This window comes from Oncorhynchus mykiss, chromosome 3, assembly GCF_013265735.2.
Source record: "Oncorhynchus mykiss isolate Arlee chromosome 3, USDA_OmykA_1.1, whole genome shotgun sequence".
Lineage (NCBI taxonomy): Eukaryota > Metazoa > Chordata > Actinopteri > Salmoniformes > Salmonidae > Oncorhynchus > Oncorhynchus mykiss.
This window is the reverse complement of record NC_048567.1, coordinates 60,358,853-60,374,183: the sequence shown is the minus strand read 5'-3', so window position 1 is coordinate 60,374,183 and position 15,331 is coordinate 60,358,853. Positions and strand designations below refer to the sequence as shown.

The 15,331-nt window shown below is 45.6% G+C and overlaps 1 protein-coding gene across 10 annotated transcripts in view; it reads left to right on the top strand.

The window, feature by feature from the left end:
* map2 (microtubule-associated protein 2) overlaps window positions 1–15,331 on the top strand; it is a 123,901-nt gene that overhangs the window by 42,120 nt on the left and 66,450 nt on the right. For all 10 annotated transcript variants that reach the window (XM_036974805.1, XM_036974803.1, XM_036974804.1 and 7 more), the window contains exon 3: window positions 6,559–6,697. The gene's annotated coding sequence lies outside the window, so the exon portion shown is untranslated. The remainder of the gene's footprint in view (window positions 1–6,558; window positions 6,698–15,331) is intronic.

The window sequence follows — 15,331 nt, the reverse complement described above, 5'->3', positions numbered from 1 at the left end:
CTCTCTCTCTCTCTCGTTCTTTCTTCACACCCTCTCATTTACTGCCTTCTGTTTCAATGTTTGTGTTTGGCATAATTATTGAGGATCATGTAGTTGTAGCCAAACGAGGTATGTTTTATCACAGCAGCATACTGTTTCTACGTTTTATGGTTTGGCATTGAGAGGGCCTTTTGAGTGTGTGTGTTGGGGGGGAGACACACACGGTCTGTGCCAAAATGACAGTGAAGGAGACTGTCTAGACGCACACAACCCAGCCAGGATTCTCTCTCGTTGGTGTATGAGGGAGGACGGAACACACACGACTCCCTCTAGGTTCAGATCAGACGGAGCAGGTGGATCATTTCTTATGGTTCGCTGCAGGTATGTTTTTTTTCTCCCTTTGGCAATCTATGTCCTATGTAGTGCACTACTTATTTAGGTCACGGTCGAAAGGAGTGCACTATGTAGGGATTAGGGTGCCATTTCAGATGTAGCCTTAGTCTTCTCGTTATATATTTTGTAACAGCTCCCTTCATGTTGAACTTTTCCAGGTGGTTGTTGACATTCAGGCAGATTTCACTTCTGCTAATATGTCCTTCATCCCCGTCACACACAAAATGCCTGAGCACTGAGTATCGATTAGGCATCTCTCTCTCTCTCTCTCTCTCTCTCTCTCTCTCTCTCTCTCTCTCTCTCTCTCTCTCTCTCTCTCTCTCTCTCTCTCTCTGTCTGTCTCTCTCTCTCTCTCTCTCCCTCCCTCTCTCCCTTCATCCAGCCCTCCCATGAGTGAAATCAGCAGTGACATTTCTGATTAACTATTCGTTTAGCCTCTTTCCTCTCAGTCACCCAGCCCCCCTCTGCAGCAGCATAGAGGCAGGCACACGCATAACCAATCAATGGGGAGTGGATTGGACCTAAAGAGAGGCCCACAGCCCCCAGCTCAGAACAAGTGTGTGTGTGTGTGTGTGTGTGTGTGTGTGTGTGCGTGTGTGTGAGCAGAGGTAGCTAACTGGTTACTGTGTCGAAACAGCCACTGCAGCAGGTGGGGCAATGATGTAATGTCCTAGACAAGGCCCTCTTTGGTCTCTATTACCCCCCCCCCCTCTCTCGCTCCCTCTCCCTCTCCCTCCCTCCCTCTGTCATTCTCCCTCTCCCTTCCCCCCTTCTCTCCCTCTCCCTCCCTCCCTCTGTCATTCTCCCTCTCCCTTCCCCCTTCTCTCCCTTTCCCTCCCTCTCTCTCTCTCTTCCCCCTTCTCTCCCTCTCCCTCCCTTTCTCTGTCATTCTCCCTCTCCCCTTTCCTTCCTTCTCTATATACCCCCTCTCTCTCTCTCTTCCCCCTTCTCTCCCTTTCCCTCCCTCTCTCTGTCATTCTCCCTCTCCCCTTTCCTTCCTTCTCTATATACCCCCCTCTCTCTCTCTCTTCCCCCTTCTCTCCCTCTCCCTCCCTTTCTCTGTCATTCTCCCTCTCCCCTTCCCTCCTTCTCTATATACCCCCCTCTCTCTCTCTCTTCCCCCTTCTCTCCCTCGCCCTCCCTTTCTCTGTCATTCTCCCTCTCCCCTTTCCCTCCTTCTCTATATACCCCCCTCTCTCTCTCTTCCCCCTTCTCTCCCTCTCCCTCCCTCTCTCTGTCATTCTCCCTCTCCCCTTTCCCTCCTTCTCTATATACCCCCCTCTCTCTCTTCCCCCTTCTCTCCCTCTCCCTCCCTCTCTCTGTCATTCTCCCTCTCCCCTTTCCCTTCTTCTCTATATACCCCCCCTCTCTCCCTTCCCCTCTCTCTCTCTCTTCCCCCTTCTCTCCCTCTCCCTCCCTCTCTCTGTCATTCTCCCTCTCCCCTTTCCCTCCTTCTCTATATACCCCCCTCTCTCTCTTCCCCCTTCTCTCCCTCTCCCTCCCTCTCTCTGTCATTCTCCCTCTCCCCTTTCCCTCCTTCTCTAGATAACCCCCCCCCCCTCTCTCTCCCTTCCCCCTTCTCTCCCTCTCCCTCCCTCTCTCTGTCATTCTCCCTCTCCCCTTCCCTCCTTCTCTTTATACCCCCCCTCTCTCTCTTCCCCCTTCTCTCCCTCTCCCTCTCTCTGTCATTCTCCCTCTCCCCTTTCCCTCCTTCTCTATATACCCCCCCTCTCTCTCTCTTCCCCTTTCTCTCCCTCTCCCTCCCTCTCTCGGTCATTATCCCTCTCCCCTTTCCCTTCTTCTCTATATACCCCCCCTCTCTCCCTTCCCCTTTCTCTCCCTCTTCCTCCCTCTGTCATTCTCCCTCTCCCCTTTCCATCCTTCTCTATATACCCCCCTCTCTCTCTACCTTCCCCCTTCTCTCCCTCTCCCTCCCTCTCTCTGTCATTCTCCCTCTCCCCTTTCCCTCCTTCTCTATATAACCCCCCTCTCTCTCTCTCTCCCTTCCCCCTTTTCTCCCTCTCCCTCCCTCTGTCCTTCTCCCTTTCCCTCCTTCTCAATACCCCCCCCCCCCCTCTCTCTCTCCCTTCCTCCCTCTCTCCCTCACCATACTGATAAGCAGGAAAATGGGTTACTGGTCTGTACCCATAGCTTGATGGTCTGGCACCTTGCAGAAAGTAAATTACAGTCATGGGAAGGAAGTACTAGGCCTAATACACATCTTAAAGCTCGGACACACTGGTAGTGTTTGCCGGCCGAGAGTACATAGCACCTCTAAACAGAGTGCCGGCCATAATTAGCAAACCTTGTGCAAAACGATTCTACATGTAGAAACGGGTGAAAATGTCAGCAGTCAGGCACCCACCGCGGGGTGGTCCCTAAAATACACTACTCCATCAGCAAATGAACAAATGGTGAACGAACGGTAGACTGTGTTTTCTCCACCTACTCACTCTCTGTAGGCCTACCCTGTGTGGTCTCTCTGCTGGAGGCGTAGTGATGGGGTTGATATTATTCCATGAAATTATCCCATGGAGGCCTGGTGGGTTGATAATAATATTATATTGATGCAGCATGAAGTAAAGAGCCCCTGGGGGTGAAGATGACTTACTAGAGGGAGAGGAAGTCACACCGGGTCATCACATACATCTCTATTTACACAGGGTGATCCCAGTGTATGATCCCATGGTGTGTGTGTGTGTGCGTGTGCGTGTGTGTGTGTGCGTGTGCGTGTGTGTGCGTGTGTGTGTTTTAGACTACTCTAGGGGAGGCTGCCTGCTGAGTCTGATTAATGATGTGCTAATCGAACATTATCATTAACTATCCTGGCTAACCTCTCAGTAATATAGACCTACTGTGTATTTTTCTTCCTCGATGTATGATATCGGCTACCCAAAGACATGCTGCTGGTATTTGTCATACTCCTTTGCTCTTCCATATAAAAACATAACCATATGTAGAATCTAGTGCATTGGACTGCGGTTCTCCAATATAACCTCATCTGGAGTTATTTGTGTGAACTTACAGTATGTAGTCATCATTGTTTGGATGCAGAAGAGTTACTCCAGTAGCCACTGTCACTAGAAAGGTTTGCAATTTGATGTCTGTACACCTAATGTCACACTAGGGTTTGCATGGGGTTGCAGTTCATGTCTGTCACTGATATACCTAGTGTGTTCATTTGCAATGAGCTGTCAAGTAAACAGGCATCCAAACCAAGTCATCTAAGGCAACAGCATATCTGGAGTCATCCTCTAAGGAGTCTGGAAGTGCAAACAAGCTTTCTTTTGCAACTCTACGGCAGTGAGTGATCAATTCCTCTTTTCTTCTTTGGGAGAAAGAGAGGGATAGAGAGAGAGAGGAGAGGGAAAGAGAGATTGGACAGAGAATAGAGAGAAAGAAAGAGATGAAGAGAGCGAGATGGAGAGAGAGAGAGAGAGATGAAGGGAGAGAGAGAGAGAGAGAGAGAGAGAGAGAGAGAGAGAGATTGTAAATTCATGAGATTTCCTGTAAAAAAATACAATAGTTGTCCCCACTGTATAAACTACTCTACCTACAGTACTGCAGCATGTATTAGCAGCTGCTCACATGAAAACCTGAAACACACAGGGTGTATGATCTCTCAGGTTGCAAGCGAGGAGGAGTGTGTGAGGTAAACACACGTCGCCGGGCGCGTGAAGACCAGGCAAACAGCATGACTGTGAGTCTCTCCTCTGAGTCGCGTATTTAAGATCACTGCAGTAGAGAAAGAGGATGAGACAACAGTTCACAGGGTGATGCTGGGTGCATGCTAACAACCATCTGTCGTATTCCTACTGCAAGAGAGATGAGCCAAGTTGGAATCAGAAACACAGAGACTGTCAACGTAAGGATTCTCTTTCTGGGGCTCTTGTTCTATTTAATTGTGGGGGGGGGGGGGGGGGGGGGGGTGTTCAAGGGAAAGTGAGCCGTCTTGTGAAGTGTACTATGTGAAGTGGGAGAGGATGGGAATGGGATTGAGGATGGGCCAGTCTACCATGCTCTCTAGGATGAGATAGATCTGTCTGTAGAAGAATAGGATGGCTGTCTCTCAGATAGGATGGGATTAATATTGATGAACTCAGTGCAACTTGTCTAACTTCACTCTGGTTCCAATGGCTCACTGGGTTAGAGCCTGGTGCTATCAAGCAGTATGTATTTGATTCCCTCATGTGCCATCCCTGTCAATGGGGAAAATTATGTAAGTCATGTCAGCTGTATGGGTAGATCACTGGGGGGGGGGGTTAACAAGACACAGATGACGCAGTCTCTATTGCACTCCACACTGCCCTCTCCCATCTGGACAAGAGACATACCTATGAGAGAATGCTGTTCATTGACTACAGCTCAGCATTCAACACTATAGTGCCCTCCAAGCTCATCACTAAGCTAAGGACTCTGGGACTGAACACCTTCCTCTGCAACTGGTTCCTGACAGGATGCCCCCAGGTGGTGAGGGTAGGCAACAACATATTCGCCACGCTGATCCTCAACACCGGGTCCCCTCAGGGGTGTGTGATTAGTCCCCTCCTGTACTCCCTGTTCACTCACGACTTGAACACCAACTTACATTTTGCTGATGACACGACGGTGGTAGGCCTGATCACTGACGACGATGAGACAGCCTATAGGGAAGATGTCAGAGACCTGGCAGTGAGTTGCCAGGACAAGAACCTCTCCCTAAACATCAGCAAGACAATGGAGCTGGTCGTGGACTACAGGAAACGGAGGGCCGAGCACTCCCCCATCGACAGGGCTGTAGTGGAGCAGATCGAGAGCTTCAAGTTCCTCGGCATCCACATCACTAAAGATTTATCATGGTCCACACACACCAACACAGTTGTGAAGAGTGCACGACAATGCCTTTTCCCCCTCAGCAGGCTGAAAAGTTTTGGCATGGGCCCGCTGATCCTCAAATAGTTCTACAGCAGCACCACTGGCTTCATCACCGCTTGGTATGGCAACTGCCTGGCATCCGACCGCAAGACGCAACAGAGGGGAGTGCACACGGCCCAGAACATCACTTGGGCCGAGCTCCCTGGCATCCAGGACCTTCAAAAGAAGGCCTTAAAAATGGTCAAAGACTCCAGCCACTCAAGTCATTTTCTCTGCTACCGTACGGCAAACGGCACCAAGTCTGGAACCAACAGGACCCTGAACAGCTTCTACCGCCAAGCAATAAGACTGCTAAATAGTTAGTTAAATAGTAACCAAATAACTACCCGGACTATCTGCATTGACTCTATCTGCATCTGCATTTTTTTTTACTAATCACATACACTGCTGCTACTGTTAATTATCTATCCTATTGCGTAGTCATTTTATTCCTAGTTATATGTAGATACTGTATCTACCTCGTACCCCTGCATACCGATTTGGTACTGGTACCCTGTGTACATAGCCAAGTTATCATTATTCATTGTGCATATATTATTACATATTATTACTTTTCTGTTATTTCTCTATTCACTTTCACTCTGCATTGTTGGGAATGTCCCGTATTTCAGCATTTCACTGTTAGTCTACACGTGTTGTTTACGAAGCATGTGACAAATACAATTTCATTTGACTACAATACCAGACAACAACCCACACAACACAACATGCCACCAGGGAACTGGGCTGGCTGAAGTGAAAGTAACCTTAAAACATTTAAAAAGTCAAATAAAAAGTTGTAATTTTTTACCTTTATTTTATTTAACTAGGCTAGTTAGTTAAGAACAAATTCTTATTTTCAATGACGGCCTAGGAACAGTGGGTTAACTGCCTTGTTCAGGAGCAGACTCACAGATTTTTATCTTGTCAGCTCAGGGATTCGATCTTGCAACCTTTCGGTTCCAAGTCCAACGCTGTAACCACTAGGCTTCCTGTTTTAATACATGTTCAAATACATGTGAAAATGAAATGTTTCTTTCTTTCTAACTTCTGGGAGGGAAATGGATTACATCTCTTGCCAAGATATGAAATAAACAAACACAAGGTTTTTGGACTGTGCTCAGTAAGGGGAAATCTTTTGGATGAGAACATTGTTCGCTCTCTCTCTCCCACTTACTCTCTGTTTGTATGTACACACTTGACTGTCTATACCTTGCCTAAATGTGTATGTTCATGTACTATAGTATATTAGTCCAGTCTTACTTAAACTTATCCACCCTTTCTTCTTTCCAGGTGTGAATAGGAAGTTGTCCCTTGTTATTGTGTCTTTCTTTGGTCATCTCTGTCCTGTCCCGTACTGTACTTCTGACGATAGAGAACGTGTCTGCACAGACCTTGACTCACCACCGGGAGTCCCACGCCGCCTTACCAGGTAAACCAAGCCTCACAATGCTGATCAATGATGTCCCATCGACGTGATTGTGATTTGCCTTTTTCCACTGTCTCTAAATGAGGGAGAGAGAGAAAAATAGTGAAAACACAAATAAAAAATATAGCTGCAAACAGCAATGAACGGGGTTCACATTTTGACAGAAAGAATGCAGGATCAGTTGGATAACAAAGCAAGCACTCTATCATGTAGGAACTATCTTCCTTTATGTGTAATCAGTGAAAGCATTACCATGTTGATTTCTCAATACCACAAGGGTGACGCAAGTGACATTTAGACTAGTGCTGTAGGTTGGTTATCTTTGAATGTAGCAGGTAGTAATTTATAAAGTCATGACTTAATGTTAATTAATTGACTAATTTTGGGTTGAATTTGATTAATGAATTCTGGGACTTCATTTTGTGAAAATCTGTTTGTGTACATGATTTATATCTCAAATGGTACACTCCACATTAGCATTCCAAAATACATTACACTTTCACAGCTGTAATACACTGACTGCACAATCGGCATGGACTTCTGGTTTCTAATTTTCCTGGATAAAATATCCACTTTTACTCCATTCAGACCACATAATAGGGCAACAATATGTGATTATACAGATATAGTAATCACGACATTTCACATTGTTTGTCTACATAATTTATATCTAACATTAATTTGTACGAGACAAAGTCCACATGATAAATACTTATTGCTCTTGTATCATATGATGACACTGGTGCCAATGACATCTATAGTGCCACCAACTGGTCTGGTGCAGCCATCTAAGGTTGCAGTGACTTATATTCACACAGCTTCTAATGACATGTACATAAGGTTTAACCACCACAGTTCATGGCCCCATGTCCATCGGTTCTGTTGTCATAGCCCTGGTGTGATATGGTGCCATCTAGTGGTGTAGCGTGTCTGACTTTGAATGCAGCAACTAATCATTCTCAAATTCATTATAAGCTAATTCATTGAGTCTATATACCAAATCTGGAGTCAATCTGACTTATGGTTCATGTGAAGAAGACTTTTGAAATAATTTTTAACATTAGCATATGTGCTAACATAGGTACATATGGTTCATGAGGAGATGATTGCAGATGATTTTGAGCATAAACATTACATACAGTGCAAACAGAAAGCATTCACACCCCTTTACTTGTTCCACATTTGTTGTGTTTCAAGTTGGGAATAAAATGTATTTAATTGCCTTTATTTTATGTCAATGATCTACACAAAATACACTAATATCAATGTGGCAGCGATTGCATCAGTGAGTCTTTCTGGGTAAGTCTCTAAGAGCTTTGCATATATGGATTGTACAATATTTTCAAGCTCTGTCAAGTTGGTTGTTGATCATTCCTAGACACCCAGTTTCACGTCTTGCCATAGATTTTCAAGTCAGTGTATATTTTGTCTTGTGTTTAGGTTATTGTCCTGCTGAAAAGTTAATTTATCACCCACTGTTGGAAGCAGACTGAACCAGGTTTTCCTATAGGATTTTGCCAGTGCTTAGCTCTATTCCTTTTATTTTTATACTAAAAAAACTCCCTAGTCCTTTCCGATGACAAGCAGACATCTCAGCTTGCATGTCGGCCCACCACCTCAAGCTCAACTACGAAAAGACGGAGCTGCTCTTCCATCTGGGGAAGGCCTGCCTGCTCAAAAAAATCTCCGTCATGATTGCCAACTCCCCAGTGTCACCCTCCCAGAGTGCAAAGACCCTTGGTGTGACCCTGGCCAACACCCTGTCGTTTTCTGCAAACATCAAAGCAGTGACTCGCTCCTGCAGGTTCATGCTCTATAACATCCGTAGAGTACGACCCTACCTCACACAGGAAGCGGCACAGGTCCTAATCTTGGCACTTGGCATCTCCCGTCTGGACTACTGCAACATGCTGTTGGCAGGGCTTCTCGCTTGTGCCATCAAACCCCTGCAACTTATCCAGAATGCTGCAGCCCTCCTGGTTATCAACCTTCCCAATTTCTCCCATGTCACCCCGACACTCTACTGACTTCCAGTCGAAGCTCACATCCACTACAAGACCATGGTGCTTGCCTAAAGAGCAGCAAGAGGAACTGCCCCTCCCTACCTTCAGGCTATTCTCAAACCCTACACCCCAACTCAAGGACTCCATTCTGCCATCTCTGGTCTCTTTTTCCACCCACCCCAGCACGAGGTGCAGCTGTGTAATGATCATGCGGTTTAATCAGCTTCTTGGTATGCCACAACAGTCAGATGGATGGATTATCTTGGCAAAGGAGAAATGCTCACTAACAGTGATGTAAACAAATTTGCACACAAAATTTGAGTCGAAACACCACATTTGGAGTGAATCTGACTTTTAGTCCATGAGAATAATACTTTCTATGACTATTTTAAGCATTAGCGTTACATAGTCAAACAAGTAAATTGGTTCCTTATTTTTTAAGATATCAATGCCAAGCATAACATGCTTCATTAACCTGATAGGCCTCTGTTGAGTGGGTTTACAAAGGAATTGAAATGGACATGTATAATCAGATTTACGGATTCATCAATAACTCTTAATCTCTTAACCAATCCCTGAGCTTTTCTCAAACTAAGTCAAGATTTTAATTGAACCTTTATTTAACTAGGCCTACATAGCAAAGGGTGTTTGTTGGACCTTATAATAGCCAATAGGCCAATCGGTGCCATTTTCTTGGACCAATTTACTCATGGCCTCTAGTTTCTGTGTGCCAAATTAGAAAAAAAAAGTTACCAATCTATGCTTGAGATATTTGATTATGTCAAGGAAAAAATAAGAAGAAGAACTAAGAGAAATAATTGTGAATCCCTAAAAATAGAGCTAGCGACAGGGAGAGAGACAGAGAGAGACAGAGAGAGAGACAGAGAGAGAGAGAGAGACAGGGATAGACAGAGAGAGACAGAGAGAGACAGAGAGAGACAGAGAGAGAGACAGAGAGAGACAGAGAGAGAGACAGCGAGAGAGAGACAGAGAGAGAGAGACAGAGATAGAGAGACAGAGAGAGAGAGACAGAGAGAGAGACAGAGAGAGAGACAGAGAGAGAGACAGAGAGAGAGACAGAGAGAGAGACAGAGAGAGACAGAGAGAGACAGAGAGAGACAGAGAGAAACAGTGAAAGACAGCGAGAGGCAGACAGAGAGAGACAGACTGTGAAATGGTGTAAAATGGCTATGTGTGGGTGGGTGCATGTGTGAGTGTCTGTTGTTTCTGTAGCCTTCCCAATGCTAGGAGCCATGAGTGGGCTGAAGAGAAGAGCTGCTCCACCAGAGGAAGTGAACATGACGCACGACCATGAAACCCAAACAAAACAAAAAACGTTATATACTCACTCTCTCTTTATTATTCTAGCTCAGGCACAGGCTGGCATTTGCTGCTGCTAACCTCTGTGCTTGCTTGTGTGAGTGCCTGCGTGCGTGTCTGCGTGCACATGTGGGTGTAAATGTTTAAGTGAGTATGTGTGTAGGCTTGTGTGTGTGTGTGTTCGTGTGGTTTTGTGTGTGTAAATGTTACAGTGAGTGAGTGTGTGTGTGTGGGTGGGTGCGTCGGTGTGTAAATGTTTAAGTGAGTGTATGTGAGCTCACGCTTGTTAGCGTTTGTGCGCTAGCATTTGTGTGTTTGTGTGTGTGTGTATGTGTGTGTGCGGCAGACTCGAATTTGTGTGTGCATAGTGGCCAGTAATATTTTATACAGTTGAAGTCGGAAGTTTACATACACTTAAGTTGGAGTCATTAAACCTCGTTTTTCAACCACTCCACAAATTTCTTGTTAATAACAAACTATAGTTTTGCAATAGTACGCAAGTATAAAGACCATGGGACCACTCAGCCGTCATACCACTCAGGAAGGAAACGTGCTCTTTCTCCTAGAGATGAATGTACTTTGGTGCAGAAGTGCAAATCAATCCCAGAACAACAGCAACCTTGTGAAGATGCTGGAGGAAGCAGGTACAAACGTATCGATATCCACAGTAAAATGAGTCCTATATCGACATAACCTGAAAGGCCACTCAGCAAGGAAGAAGCCACTGCTCCAAAACCGCCATTAAAAAGCCAGACTATGGTTTGCAACTGCACATGGGGACAAAGATGGTACTTATTGGAGAAATGTCCTCTGGTCTGATGAAACAAAAATAGAACGGTTTGGCCATAATGGCCATCGTTATGTTTGAAGGAAAAAGGGGGAGGCTTGCAAGCCGAAGAACACCATCCTAACTGTGAAACACGGGGGTGGCATCATCATGTTGTGGGGGTGCTTTGCTGCAGGAGGGACTAGTGCACTTCACAAAATAGATGGCATCACGAGGAAGGATAATTATGAGGATATATTGAAGCAACATCCCAAGACATCAGTCAGGAAGTTAAAGCTATGTTGCAAATTGGTCTTTCAAATGGACAAACATCCCAAGCATACTTCCAAAGTTGTGGCAAAATGGCTTAAGGACAACAAAGTCAAGGTATTGGAGTGGCCATCACAAAGCGCTAACCTGAACCCTATAGAAAATGTGTGGGCAGAACTGAAAAAGTGTGTGCGAGCAAGGAGGCCTACAAACCTGATTCAGTTACACCAGCTCTGTCAGCAGGAATGGGCCAAAATTCACCCAACTTGTTGTGGGAAGCTTGTGGAAGGCTTCCTGAAATGTTTAACCCAAGTTAAACCATTTAAAGGCAATGCTACCAAATACTAATTGAGTTTATGTAAACTTCTGACCCACTAGGAAAGTGATGAAAGAAATAAAAGCTGAAAAAGATAATTCTCTCTACTATTATTCTGACATTTCACTTTCTTCAAATACAGTGGTGATCCTAGCTGACCTAAGACAGGGAATTTTTACTAGGATTAAATGTCAGGAATTGTGAAAATCTCAGTTGAAATGTATTTGGCTAAGGTGTATGTAAACTTCCAACTGTAGATCCTAAGCTTAACATAGAGGACAAAGCATGAACAAAGAGATGCCTATTAGGCCAGAGTATTCTGGCCTTCCTGTGACATCGGGTGGTGTAGGTGTCCTGGAGGGCTGGTAGTTTGCACCCGGTGATGCGTTGTGCAGACCTCACTACCCTCTGGTGAGCCTTGCGGTTGTGGGCGGCGCAGTTGCCGTACCAGGCGGTGATACAGCCCGACAGGATGCTCTCGATTGTGCATCTGTAAAAGTTTGTGAGTGTTTTTGGTGACAAGCTGAATTTCTTCAGCGCTGCTGTGCCTTCTTCAACACTGTGTGGTTGGACCAATTCAGTTTGTCTGTGATGTGTACGCCGTGGAACTTAAAACTTTCCACCCTCTCCACTACTGTCCCGTCAATGTAGATAGGGGGCTGCTCCCTCTGCTGTTTCCTGAAGTCCACAATCATCTCCTTAGTTTTGTTGACGTTGAATGCAAGGTTATTTTCCTGACACCACACTCCGAGGGCCCTCACCTCCTCCCTGTAGGCCGTCTCGTCGTTGTTGGTAATCAAGCCTGCCTTGATGATTGAGTTGGAGGCGTGCATGGCCTCGCAGTCGTGGGTGAACAGGGAGTACAGGAGAGGGCTGAGAACGCACCCTTGTGGGGAACCAGTGTTGAGGATCAGCAGGGTGGATGGATACTATAGTATTATTCTATCACATATTCAATAGTCAGTTCTCTGTATACTGGAATAGAGAGATACATTTTGGCCCCTCAGAAGGGGAAGGGCTGACTAGTCCTTCGACATTGTCCTTTGTGCTTTCCTTGTGTTCCTGGTCCATTTGCCATGCAGCTTCAGGTGACACATGTTTACTAGATGTTGTTGTGGGTGTAGCTAAATGCTTGTGCTTCTAGTTCCGACAGTGCAGCCATATCTAACAATTTCACAACATATACCCAATTCACACAAATCTAAGTAAGGGAATGGAATTAAGAATATATAAATATGTGGATGAGCTATGTCAGAGCGGCATAGGCTAAGATGCAATAAATAGTATAAAATACAGTATATACCTATGAGACGAGTAATGCCAGATATTTAAACATTATTAAAGTGGCATTATTAAAGTGACTACTGTTCCATTTATTAAGGTGGCCAATGATTTCAAGTCTGTATGTAGACAGCAGCCTGTCTGTGCTAGTGATGCTAGTAAAGGTTCAAAATGAACCTTTAATTATGTAACATTGCTCCACCGGTTGAGTATTAGAAAGCATTGTTGTTATTTTTCTTCACAGTCAGAGAGAGAGTGTTTGATCCCTCTGGTTATGTGAGTAAGAGAGAGAGAGAGAGAGAGAGTACAGAGGCAGGGAGGAGTGGTCGGAGGGAGCCAGGAATGCAGGGAGGGGGTAGAGTGTAGAGAAAGAGAAAGAGTGAGAAGGGGGAAGGGTAGGAGAGAGAGAAGAGAGAGAGAGAGAGAGACAGTGTCGGGGGGGGGGACTATTATGACAGGAATTCTACAGTGGTGACAAAGGGACAATACGTTTCTGTGGCCCTCTTTTACTGTGCGGGGCCCTCCAAGTCTGAGACAGGGGAAATGAGATGCTGATACCAGGGCCTCTCCTGCAGGAGTATACAGGCAGGGAGGTCCCTCCATACCTACTATGTGATGCTAAATGCTACAGATCGACAGGCAGGCAGACAGACAGACAGACAGACAGACAGACAGACAGGCCCTCTCTAGTCTGTGATGCTGCTTCTAACTGCTACTAGAAAAAAAGGACAACAGTTTAGAAAAAATAGTCAAAGCCATTCATTTTATAGGGAGCTGTTCCCTTTATTTACTATGGGGATCTTTGCGTCGATTTACATCAACAATTTGTTTACTTCTATGTGTGTGAAGATGGTGAAATCAATGAATGAATCAGTTGTCTTACTGGCAGCCTTACCTCACTATGCCCTCACTGCCCACCATCCTATTGTAGTATCCACATATAGGATCTGAGCACCCTATGCCCCCCTATGTTCCTTCTCTGGGCTCCCTGTCTCATGCATTGAGCCAGCTGTGAGTGGATAACCCTGCAATGCAGCAGCCTGGTGACTCACACAGGCTGAGACACACTGAGACACACAGAGAGACACACACACACACTGAGAAACACACACACTGAGACACACGCTGAGACACACTGAGACACCCACTGAAACACGCACTGAATCGCACTGAGACACACTGAGAGAGAGGTAGGGAGAGAGGGAGGGAGAGAGGGATGCAGAGAGGGATGCAGGCAGAGAGGCGGGGATGCAGAGAGGGAGGCAGGCAGAAAGGGAGACAGAGAGGCAGGGAGAGAGGGAGGCAGGCAGACAGAGAGGAATGCAGAGAGGGAGGGAGACAGGCAGGCAGAGAGGCAGGCAGAGAGGCAGGCAGGCAGGCAGGCAGAGAGGGATGCAGGCAGAGAGGCAGGCAGAGAGGGATGCAGGCAGGCAGAGAGAGAGGGATGCAGGGAGGGAGCACAGGAGGCTGCTGAGGAGAGAACGGCTCATAATAATGGCCGGAACGTAGAAAATGGAATGGCATCAAACACCTTGTTCCTGAGTGACAAAGCGGTCTAAGGCACAGCATCTCAGTGCTAGAGGTGTCACTACAAACACCCTGGTTCAAATCCAGGCTGTATCACAATCAGCCGTGATTGGGAGTCCCATTGGGCGGAGCACAATTGGCCCAGCATCGTCAGGGATTGGCTGGTGTCGGCCGTCATTGTTCTTAGCTGACTTAGTTAAGTTAAGCCTAGTTAAATAAACATTTAAAATACATGGATTTGAAACCATTCCACGGATTCCTCTCCAGTCATTGCCACAAGCCCATCCTCCCCAATTAAGGTGCCACCAACCTCCTGTGGCAGGTAGGGAGGCATGAATGGGGAAAGAATAGGGTTTTGGAATAAACTCTGAAAATAAGGTCTGAGATTAACACAGGCTTTTGATATACGGTTTGTTCAGTGATATAATATCAGTCAGTTAACATCACCTTTATGAATTAGGAAGTCTGTATGTGCGTTGTGTTTTCTTTATTACAATAAATGCTTCAAAATTCGCAAAAAGTCCTGGAACAAAACTAGTAAGACCTACTAAGCCTGTGTTTACCACAGACCTTATTTTCGGCGTTTATCCAAAAACCCTACAAAAGTTCCATTCATTTTCTCATAGGCTTTGTTCAACGAACCATGGCGGACTTAGTGCCAACAAAAAGACGGCATTATTATCACTCTCTATATTATATGTGACTGAGCTTAGCTCTAAAACGACGACCACCCCATGTTAATTTCCACCCCTTCCATGGTCAGTTGGTGCAATTGTTGGAGGCAGGTAGCCTAGCGCTTAAGAGTGTTGGGCCAGTACCCAAAAAGTCTCTGGTTTGAATCCCTGTGCAGACTAGGTGAAAAATCTGTCGAAGTGCTGTAACCTCTTAATTTTAGCCTAAAATGACATACCCAAATCTAACTGCCTGTAACTCAGGCCCTGAAGCAAGTGTATGCATATTCTTGGTCCCATTTGAAAGGAAACACTTTGAAGTTTGTGGAAATGTTAAAGGAATGTAGGAGAATATAACACAATAGATTTGGTAAACGGTAATACAAAGAAAAAACCTCACTTATTTTGTATTATTTTGTACCATCTTTGAAATGCAAGAGAAAGGCCATAATGAATTATTCTAGCCCAGCTGCAATTTAGCAG